Source organism: Pristis pectinata, chromosome 17 (genome assembly GCF_009764475.1).
Source record: "Pristis pectinata isolate sPriPec2 chromosome 17, sPriPec2.1.pri, whole genome shotgun sequence".
NCBI classification, from domain to species: Eukaryota; Metazoa; Chordata; class Chondrichthyes; order Rhinopristiformes; family Pristidae; genus Pristis; species Pristis pectinata.
Window position 1 is genome coordinate 11330102 of NC_067421.1, and position 10875 is coordinate 11340976.

General features: G+C 44.8%; 1 pseudogene; it reads left to right on the forward strand.

Moving 5' to 3' along the window:
- Nucleotides 1-8748: 8748 nt before the first annotated feature.
- Nucleotides 8749-8846, forward strand: LOC127579667 (uncharacterized; annotated as a pseudogene).
- Nucleotides 8847-10875: the final 2029 nt, after the last annotated feature.

Below are 10875 nucleotides of genomic sequence, written 5' to 3' on the forward strand. Positions count from 1 at the left end.
ACATAAGAAATTACTGTAAGTTACAAAAGATATAAAAATTACTATAAGTCACAAAAATAATTAAATGATGTAAAAGAGGAATAACAAGATAGTGTTCCTGAACTGTTCAGAAATCTGATGGCAGAGGGGAAGAAGCTGTTCCTGATATGTTGAGTGTGGGTCTTCAGGCTCCTGTACCACCTCCCCCGATGGTAGTAGCATAAAGAGGGCATGTCTCGGATGGTGAGGGTCCTTAATGATGGATGCCACCACCTTGAGGTGCCACCTCTTTAAGATGTCCTCGATGATGGGGAGGGTTGTGCCTGTGATGAAACTGGCTAAGTCTACAACCCTCTGCAGCCTCTTTCAGTCCTGCACATTGGAGCCTCCATACCAGGCAGTGATGCAACCAGTTAGAATGCATCAGTGCATCAGTAGAAATTTGCAAGAGCCTTTGGTGACATATCAAATATCCTCAAACTCCTAATAGAGTAGAGCCACTGGCGTGCCGCCTTCGTGATTGCATCAATGTGTTGGGCCCAAGATAGATCCTCTGAGATGTTGATGCCTAGGAACTTGAAGCTGCTCATCCTTTCCACTGTTGACCCCTCAATAAAGACTGGATTGTGATCTCTCAACTTCCCCTTCCTGAAGTCCACAATCAGTTCCTTGGTCTTGCTGAACCAGCTGATCTATCTCACCGCTGTATGGCTTCTCATCGCCATCTGAGATTCTGCCAACAACAGTGGTGTCATCGATGAATTTATAGATGGCGTTTGCCTAGCCACACAGTCATGGGTGTTGAGAGAGTAGAACAGTGGGCTAAGCACGCATCCTTGAGGTGTGTCTATGTTGATTGTCATGGAGGAGGAGATGTTACTACTGATCTGCTCTGACTGTGGTCTCCTGATAAGGAAGTCGAGGATCCAGTTGCAGAGGGAGGTACAGAGGCCCAGGTTTTGAAGTTTGTTGATGAGTACTGAGGGGATGATGGTATTGAACTGAGCTGTAATCAATAAACAGCAGCCTGATGTATGTTTTGCTGCTGTCTAGGTGCTCCAAAGCTAAGTGGAGAGCCAGTGAGATTGCGTCCACTGTAGACCTGTTGTGCTGATAGGCGAATTGCGGCGGGTCCAGGTCCTTGTTCAGCCAGGAGTTAATTGTAGCCATGACCAACCTTTCAAAGCACTTCATCACATTAGATGTAAGTGCAAACTGGGTGATAGTCATTGAGGCAGCTCACCCTGCTTTCTTAGGCACTGGAATGATTAATGCCCTTTTGAAGCAGATGGGAACGTCTGACTGCAGCAGCGAGAGGTTGAAGATGTCCTTGAATGCTGCAGCCAGTTTGTTAGCACAGATTTCCAGTACCCTGCCATGTACACCATTGGGGCCTGATGCCTAATGAAGGTTCGCCCTCTTGAAGGATATTCTGATGTTGGCCTCCGAGACTGAGATCACAGGTTTGCCAGATGCTTTGGGGATTCACACAGGTGTAGTGTTATTCTCCCTTTCAAAGCTTGAAAATAAGGCATTGAGCTCATCAGGGAGTGAGGCATCACTGCTATTTACACTGTTAGGTTTCGCCTTATAGGAAGTGATGGCATGCAAACCCTGCCACAGCTGTCATTCACCCGATTGTATCTCTAACTTCACATGGAATTGTCTTTTCGCTCTCACGATGGCCTTCCATTTCACGGCGTCATCTTTGTATATTTATATTCAAGTAGTACTGTCACACATGCATGGTTGCTGGTTGCTGCTTGTACTGTGAGGGGTTAGTTTCTGACTGCTCTTGGCAAAGAATACCGGCCACCATCTTTCCCACATAGTACATTGGATTTTTATATGTTTTAAGAGAGACAGCTCAATGTTTCTTTCAGCTGGCAGACAAACAACAACTTGAGAATTCATAGTGTGTTTAATGCAGTATAACATTCCGGGGTGCTTCACAGAAATAAAGTCAAATAAAACTTTGAGACATTGCAACATTTAATCATATGTTAATTAAATTAGGTTTTAAGCAGCATTATATGGAAAAGTAGCAGAGAGGTTAAGGCAAGGAATATCTCAGCTCAGACAATTTGCTGAAGGCATATCTGCCAATGATAGGGTAAAGGAAGTGACGGATGCAAAAGAACAGAATTGGAGCGAGGCAGAGGGTTGGAAGATTGTGGTACGTTACAGGCCATGGAGGTTTTTGAACCCCTTTTATTTTTCAATTGAGGCATTGATGGAGTGTTGTTGAATGACAGCTAAAATGTAAAGCCCTGCACAACTTGTTAAAACAAAAGAATGAATTTCCTTAATACTGATTTAGTTCTCTTTGGTATCTTTAGTGGGAACGTAGATTCTAGCAGCTCCGTTTGCACTTATATAGCACCACATTTGTCCTAAGGCCTTCATGGGAATGGTGTCAATCTTTCTGATACAAAGATGTGAGGAGATATTTGGACAATGACCAAAAACTTGATCAAAGAGGTATATCTAAAGGAATTTATTGAAGGATGAGAGTGAGGTGGAAAGGTTTTGGCAGGGCCTGAGCAACTCAAGGCTCAGGTGCCAGTGTGGAACATTAAAATTGGGGATGCCTGGGAGGGGAGAATTTAAGGAGCGCAGCTATCAAGTAGCTTTGTAAAAGTGAACAAGTTTAAGGAGAAAGAGGCAAGCCCATGGAGCGATATGAAATAAAAACAAAGAATGCTAGAGATATTCAATTGGTCAAGCAGCATTCATTAACAGTTACTGTTTCTGATTAAGGATCTTTCATCAGAACTGGGAAAAGTTAGAGACATAATAGATTTTAAGCAAGTATAAAGCCAGGAAAATATTGAGGGGAGATGATACAAAAGGGAATATCTATGATGGAAAGGAAAGATTAAGTGACAGGATAGTTCAAGAAAAAAAATTGGTAGTGAAGGGGAGAGTAATGAAATAAAAGTTGAGAGTCCAGAGGTCTGAATGGAATAGCAGAATCATCGTCTTTGTTGAGTCCTGAAGGCCTTAAATTACCTAGTGGTTAGATGAAATGTTGTTGAACTTGCTTTGAGCGCAATTGAAATAATGTACTAGACAGAGGGCAGAAAGGTCAGGTTTGCATGGGGTGAAGTGACAGGTAGTTTAAGGTCACTTTTGCCTACTGTAGTGTTCCACACACCATCCTTTTTGCATTTGATCTCTTAAGTGTGAAGGAAACCAGGTTGTGAGCAGCAAATGCTGATTACTAAACCGAAAGAACTGCAGATATTCCCTGATTTATAAAGGGATTACATTCAAGGAAAATATATTCTGCAAAAATTCATAAGGTGAATATTTGCAAATTGAAAATTTGTTTCTTATTTGTTTCACTAAAAACTCTGGTTGTTTTTCAGAGTTCAAGAATTTTGGCCAAAAAATCCTAATTACTTAAAAGTACATCCAGACAAGTATCTGAAATAATAAAACGTTTTATTAACACTTAAGTTTAAGGTAGAAAAAGCATCCATAATGTACCCTTTCAGGGTAATCACCAAATGAAACATACAAGATCCTGAGGGTTTTGACACATCCTCTTGTGGGAGAATCTAGAACTAGGAGTTACTGTCTCAAGATAATGACTTCCCTATTTAATATCTGTACAGAGAAGATGTTCTTTTTCTCTGAGAGTCATGAGTTTTCAGATCTGACTTTACAAAGGCTGGTGGAAGCAGAATCTTTTGAGGCAGATTCTCGATAAACAATGGTGAGAAAGGTTACTGTGAGTGAGGGGTGGGGAAATGTGGAATTGAGGTAACAGATCAGCTCTGATCTTATTGACTGGTGGAGGAGGGTTCATTGTGGCTTTGCAGATCAGGTAGTGGCAGGAGAAATGAGGAGCAGGTTGTCACTAGTGTTCTGGTGATGATGCAGGTGAATCTGATCTTGATGGAGCTTAAGACATTGAAGACGAGGGTTGTTCCTGTGACTGCTCCTGGCTGACTGATGAAGGAGGCTTAAGATAGATGCTAATGGACATTTGGACTGCAGTCCTTTTTATTATCTGATAAGGCTCTTTCTAGTAAAGCGTAGCATTTTCTATTATGTGACCACATTCACAGCTGTGTTTAGTGTTGGGATTGTTGTTTTCGAATATGTCATTGCTTTCTCTCTGTAGAACACCTTTGAAAGTCTCCTCGTGCTGAGCTGTTTTAGTAGTGCTGGTGCTATGTTGGTGGCTTCTTCCTGCTCATGTGAGCTCTTCACCATGAGGTTCCAGTAATTCTTTCTTGTCTTCCTGGTCTAGTTCATCAAAGCTAGCTTCATTTGACAATGCCTTGGAGATTTTTCATGTTTATAAACTCTTGGGAGATGTACTTGTGCTCTGGCCATAATTTTCTCCATACACCATCCATTATTGCATGGATAAAGTCAATCCATAAGTTTATAGTTATCTTGATAGTGTTTTATATTTCCTCCCTGGTGGATTTGTAATTGCTGCCTCACTCTGAAATGCCATACTTTATTATGAGCTGCAGGTACTAAGCCTTGAATGCAGCAATAGCACTCTGGTTCATGATTTGTAATGATGATGTTGGAGAGATAAAGCATTAGCTGGATGTTAACGGCTGCATGCTTGATGTTAACCAGATATTCAGGAGCATTGTTGACAATGATATATGTTGTCCGGATTATTTCCTACACAATATCATTCAATAAAGGGGGATGGAATCATTCCCCTTCGTTGAAGATTACATTCATCCCCCTTCATTCAAGATGATATCATCTTGGAATGGCAGGATCAGCATCCAGGTTTTTTGTTAGGTTGCCAAATTACATGAAAATTAGCCTTTGTATATCCTTGTTAGAAAACTAAGGTTCTCTGATCTGTTGAAAAGCAGCTTAAGCTTGCATTCAGCCTTGGTATGACCTCCAAGGAGAGGAGTAAAGAGATCTGTGGCAGTTTTCAAACCTGTGGCAGTTTCCCCATTGCTTGAGGTAAATGTGTATGAGGGCATCCTCTTACAAAAATGCCCTGTCTCATCCATGTTAAGGGCCTGTTTAGGAGAGAATCCACCTTCAATGATCTGTTCCAGTTCCTGTGGAAAATTTTCTGCTTCCACGGTGTCTGTGCGTGCTGGCTTTCCTGCAAGATGAATATTATGTACTTTTGAATGCTTCTTGAAATGTTCAGACGTATCATGGCTGACCTTGAGTGTATTGGCACTTTCAGAAAGTCCGTCACCCTCTTTAATGTCTTGCCATTAATAATTACATTTTTTCCTGATCATCACCTAAATCAGGGACACATGAGGTTGATTTTGATCTTCTCAATTCTCACCATCTGCTTTGACAGCTTTTCCATTCTCTCTGTTATAACATTTCCATGTGTTATAACATGTAGCTATATAGAACATAAAACACTACAGCACAGTACAGGCCCTTCGGCCACAATGTTGTGCCTACATTTTATCCTGCTCTAAGATCTATCTAACCCTTCCCTCCCACATAGCCCCATATTTTTCTATCATTCATGTGTCTATCTAAGAGTGTCTTAAATGTCCCTAATGTATCTGCCCCCACAACCTCTGCAGGCAGTGCGTTCCACGCGCACTACTCGCTGTGTAAAGAAAAAACTTACCCCTGACATCCCCCTTATACCTTCCTCCAGTCACCTTAAAATTATGTCCCTTCGTGTCCGCATTGTTGCACTGGGAAAAAGTCTCTGACTGTCCACTTGGTCTATGCCTCTTATCATTTTGTACACCTCTATCAAGTCACCTCTCAGCCTCCTCCTTGCCAAAGAGAAAAGCCCTAGCTCACTCAACCTATCCTCATAAGACATGCTCTCCACTCCAGGCAACATCCTGGTAAATCTCCTCTGCGCCCTCTCTAAAGCTTCCACGTCCTTCCTATAATGAGGTGACCAGAACTGAACACAATACTCCAAGTGTGGTCTGACCAGAGTTCCATAAAACTGCAATATCACCTTAGGCTCTTGAACTCAGTACCCTGACTAATGAAGGCCAACACTCAATACGCCTTCCTAACAACCCTATTGACCTGCGTGGCAACCTTGAGGGATCTATGGACGTGGACCCCCAGATCCCTCTGTTCCTCCACACTGCTAAGAGTCCTGGCATTAACCTTGTATTCTGCCTTCAAATTCGATCTTCCAGAGTGCATCACTTCATACTTCTCCAGGTTGAACTCCATCTGCCACTTCTCAGCCCAGCTCTGCATCCTATCAATATCCTGTTGTAATCTACAGCAACCTTCTACACTATCCGCAACACCACCCACCTTCGTGTCATCAGCAGACTTACAAACCGACCCTTCCACATCCTCATCCAAGTCATTTATAAATATCACAGAGCAGAGGTCCCAGAACAGATCCCTGCGGAACACCGTTGGTCACCGACCTCCAGGCAGAATACGCTCCATCTACCACCACCCTCTGTCTTCTATGGGCGAGCCAATTCTGAATCCACATAGCCAAGTTTCCCTGGATCCCATGCCTCCTGACTTTCTGAATGAGCCTTCCATGAGGAACCTTATCAAATGCCTTACTAAAATCTATGTACACCACATCCACTGCTCTACCTTCATTAATGTGTTTTGTCACATCCTCAAAGAATACAATCAGGTTCGTGAGGCATGACCTGTCCCTCACAATATATGGTACTATATATACTATGCTTACTGTATGGTAACATTTTGTTACAACTAATAGACATCTACTTCCAATAGAGAATTGTGTCAATAGTGTGCTATTTCTTTCATCAGATAATTATGTGTAAATAGAAGCTTGTTTCAGAGCAACAGTCAGTTAAATGGATAATGACCTTTGTTTGCACAGACCATGGGATTTCAATTGCTGCTTAGTGCTAATATCAATATAATCTCTTGCTACTGTCCTCTAATATTAAGGATTATTTGTTATAGCGAAGAAAGCTTTGTAAATCGAGGACCTACAGTATATTCTAAAGAGTCAATTATAGTGAAATTTTTAAAGTTAAATGTGTAGGTTTATGGATACAGTTCCTCCTCAGTTTATGAATGCCTGACTTATGTAGTACAACTCATACATACAAACGAGCGTTTGGGATGTTGGCGGGATGGATTTGCTGGATGCTGCTGGGGCTGCAGGCATTGTTTGCCTTGTGGGAACTTGGTTTGCTTTCTGCATTTCTGACTGGCGAACTGTCTGGGTGATGAGCAGTTCACAGAAATGGAATTCTGTCGTAGCCTGGGGAGGACCTGTACCTGACAAGTAAAACTCCCTTTCATCCAAAAGGAGTGCTTGGGACCATGTATGATAGAAAAGAGGAGATTACAAAGTTTATTACTGTTCTTGAACAAGAAACTGTCGAGAGAAGGAGCAGGCATGTTGGAGCTGATTGTGGAATGAACGAGAATGTCACATCGAGAGAAGGGAAAGTTGGAGGGGAGAGAGTGTTTGATGGTGACATTGTGAAGGATGTGGCAGAATAATGTGGTAGCTATAGTATAGAAGGTGAGGGTAAGTGGAATAGTGTGTATTTTAAGTGGGGAGAGAAGAAATGGAAGAGATATAGTTAAGGTCCAGTCAACCATAAAGTGTAAGAGAATCCTCAAATGAGGGGAAAAAGATGCATCTGAAGCACAGGAATGAAAGGTGACATAATTTGGACTAAATGTGATGGAGACAGAGAAACTGGGATGTGAAAATTTTAAAATTGAGCTGATATCAAGCTGGGAGCCAATGCAGGTCTGCAAGCAGTGTGTGCGGCCACAGAAAATAGAGCTCTGCATGAGTTCAAGATTTTTAGAAGATGGAAAATGGGAGGTAAGCAGGAACTATAACACGATGGGAAATGGATGATACATTTCAGAGGCCAAGGACAGGAGTTTAGAAATTCTTTCCCTTTTTCCTGTGCTAAAGTAGTCTAGTCGCATTAAAATCACTGTCGTCAAAGTTGAGTTTATTGTCACATGCACAAGTAAGTGTCTGCACAGGTGCAATGAAAAACTTACTTGCAGCAGCATCATAGGCACATAGCGTCATATAAGCAGCATTCACAAGACAAACATAAATTATACACAATTTTTACAAGAAAGAACACAAATAGAATAAAGAGTCCATTTTAGTGCAAAGTGATTAAAGTGATCATAGTGTTGCTAAACTGTAGTGATTAAGGTTGTGTCGGTTGGTTCAAGAATCGAACGGTTGAAGGGAAGTAGCTGTTTTTTGAACCTGGTGATATGGGACTTCAGGCTTCTGTACCTCCTGACCAATGGTAGTAGCGAGAAGATGGCATGGCCCAGATGGTGGGGATCCTTGATGGATGTTGCCTTCTCGAGGCAGTGCCTCTTGTAGATACTACTGATGGTGGGTAGGGATGTGCCCATGATGTATTTGGCTGAGTCCATTACTGTCTGCAGCTTCTTGCATTCCTGTGCATTCAGATTGCCATACTGGACCACGATGCAACCATTCATCATGTTTATCAAGTTTAGTCCCATTAAAATCACTATCTTCTAATGGAAGTTTCCAGAGCAGCATTATTGGGTCTCCTTGGCGTAAATATGTGTTGTGTCAGTTTTAGTGTATGATATTCAATTGATCTGTTTCTTGAGGCTACATTTTATGTATCTGTTTCTTGACTTTACAAAGAAAGTCCCATATCACCAGGTTCAAAAAACAGCTACTTCCCTTCAACCATTCGATTCTTGAACCAACCGACACAACCTTAATCACTACAGTTTAGCAACACTATGATCACTTTAATCACTTTGCACTAAAATGGACTCTTTATTCTATTTGTGTTCTTGATCGCTTCTCGGCCTTTTGGCTAAGATCAAGTGTAGTATCGATTCGTGGTGGATCTCGACTGACACCAACATTGAAGGAAAGATATCGAGGACTCTTCGCGATCAAGCAGCCGCCTGATGAAAGCTTAACCTGCTGACACAGAGGAGGATCCTAATGCTGACTAGGAAACCAGTCTAACTCCTCTGTTCAGCAACCACATCAGGACGGCAGCAGCGACGAGCACCTCGGGAGGAGGGGTCCGCAATACTGTCAGGGTGACGGTGAAGGACCTCAGCGATGGGAACCCTTTCACAAGGGACCTCTTCATCAGGAAGGTCCTGCTGGACACGTGCAAGTTTGAGGCGAAGGACATCTACTGCCTCCAGGACTTCACGGGTAACGGGTACTTCGACGTTACCTTCAAGTACCCGGTGGGATGGCAGAAGCTGCTGGAGGACTTTCGGGAGAAGGGGAATGAAGCTCCGCTGTCACTGCTGAAGGTGCAGCCTCTCTTCACCCTTCCCACCCAGAAGGAACGTGTGGTAATGGTGCACATGTTTAACCCACATGTACCTGTGGTGGATGTCCTCACCTTCCTGGCTCGGTACGTTGACGGAGTGGGAAGTTGCGTCGACATCAAGGACCTTTGGGATCTGGACCAGCAAGCGCCAGGTGAAGGTTAAATTGAGAGTCGACACAAATGGATCCATCATCCACCTCCCCTCAGTGTTTGCCATCGGAGGGAACCGTGGATACATGGTGTACACGGGACAACCCAGGGTGTGTCGCAACTGCAACAAACCTGGACACGTGGCGGCCCAGTGCAGCGCAGTCATCTGCAAGAACTGCAAGCAGGAAGGTCACCAGACAAAGGACTGTCAGGAGAGCAAACATCGCAACCTGTGCGGGGAAGCAGGCCACCTCTACAAGGCCTGCCCAAAACGGGCCTGTACCTACGCACAGGCAATAAGAGGGGGTGCCAGCATCAACGACACCCTGAGGAACACTGACACACCCCTCCCCCCACCAGCACAGTGGCCCCAGAAGAGACCGAGACCAGGGAGGGTGAGGACAGCCCGACTGCCTTGAGTTCCAAACCCCCCGCCACAAACTCCCAGCCCCCTCCCCAAGAGGAGTCAATGGAAGAGGGAGTGGGGGAGGGACAGGAAAGGGAATGGCAGACTGTGAAGAGGAAGAAGGTGCAAAAGACACCACCCAAGAGACAACGGGCCACAGAAAACAAAGGCACCGGCAAGAAAAGAGTTATGCAACAGGTGGACACCAGCAACCTCTCGTTGGAGGATGAAAGCAGCAGCAGAAGCCAACGACGGAGGCAGAGGAAGCGGCAAAATGGAGGAGAGAACGTGGAAGAGAACCAACAGAAAGGAACAAGCGAGGGAACAACCCTGCCCGTTGCCCCCCAGCTCCGGGAGACCGGGAGCAGCACCGCGGAGGCCGTCTACCCCCAGCTCTGGGAGACCGGGAGCAGCACCGCGGAGGCCATAGGCCCCCAGCTCCGGGAGACCGGGAGCAGCACCGCATCTGATGCAACCCAGCACTGGGAGAGGAAAGAAACTGAATCACCAGGGAAAGGAACAGGGGCACAGTCGGATCCACCCCCAGCAACACCACCAGCCTCGCCACTAGTGGCCCCACACCCAGGCGGAGACCCCTCCCAGTACCTGAGCCCGGAATCGGTGAGGCAGTTCACCAAAGCTATGGGCATGAGGGCCCAGGACAAATGAAAAAGGACTGTGTAACGGGAACTGAGCTCCAAAAGAGCCATGGAGCTAAAACTGGCATCTCTAAACGTGTGCAGTGTGAAGCGCACTGCGCGATGTGTTAACGTCTTGCAGTACCTCGGCAAGGTCAAGGTGGATGTGACTTTCCTACAAGAGTGCGGGCTGCCACACGTCCGCAACTATCGGAGGTGGTCGCGATGGTGGACCCACGGACTGTCGTTATGGTCGGGGGGCAATGATTGTCGCACTTCCGGCCTGGGGATTCTGATGCGGGTGGGGCAACTTCTCAATCACCAAGGTCAGAGAGGTGGTGGGGGAGCAGCTCCTTGTGGCAGATGTGATGTACCGGAACACTCCGCTCCGGTTAATTAACGTGCTGGTGACGTCCCGGCCAGTCGTTCTGGC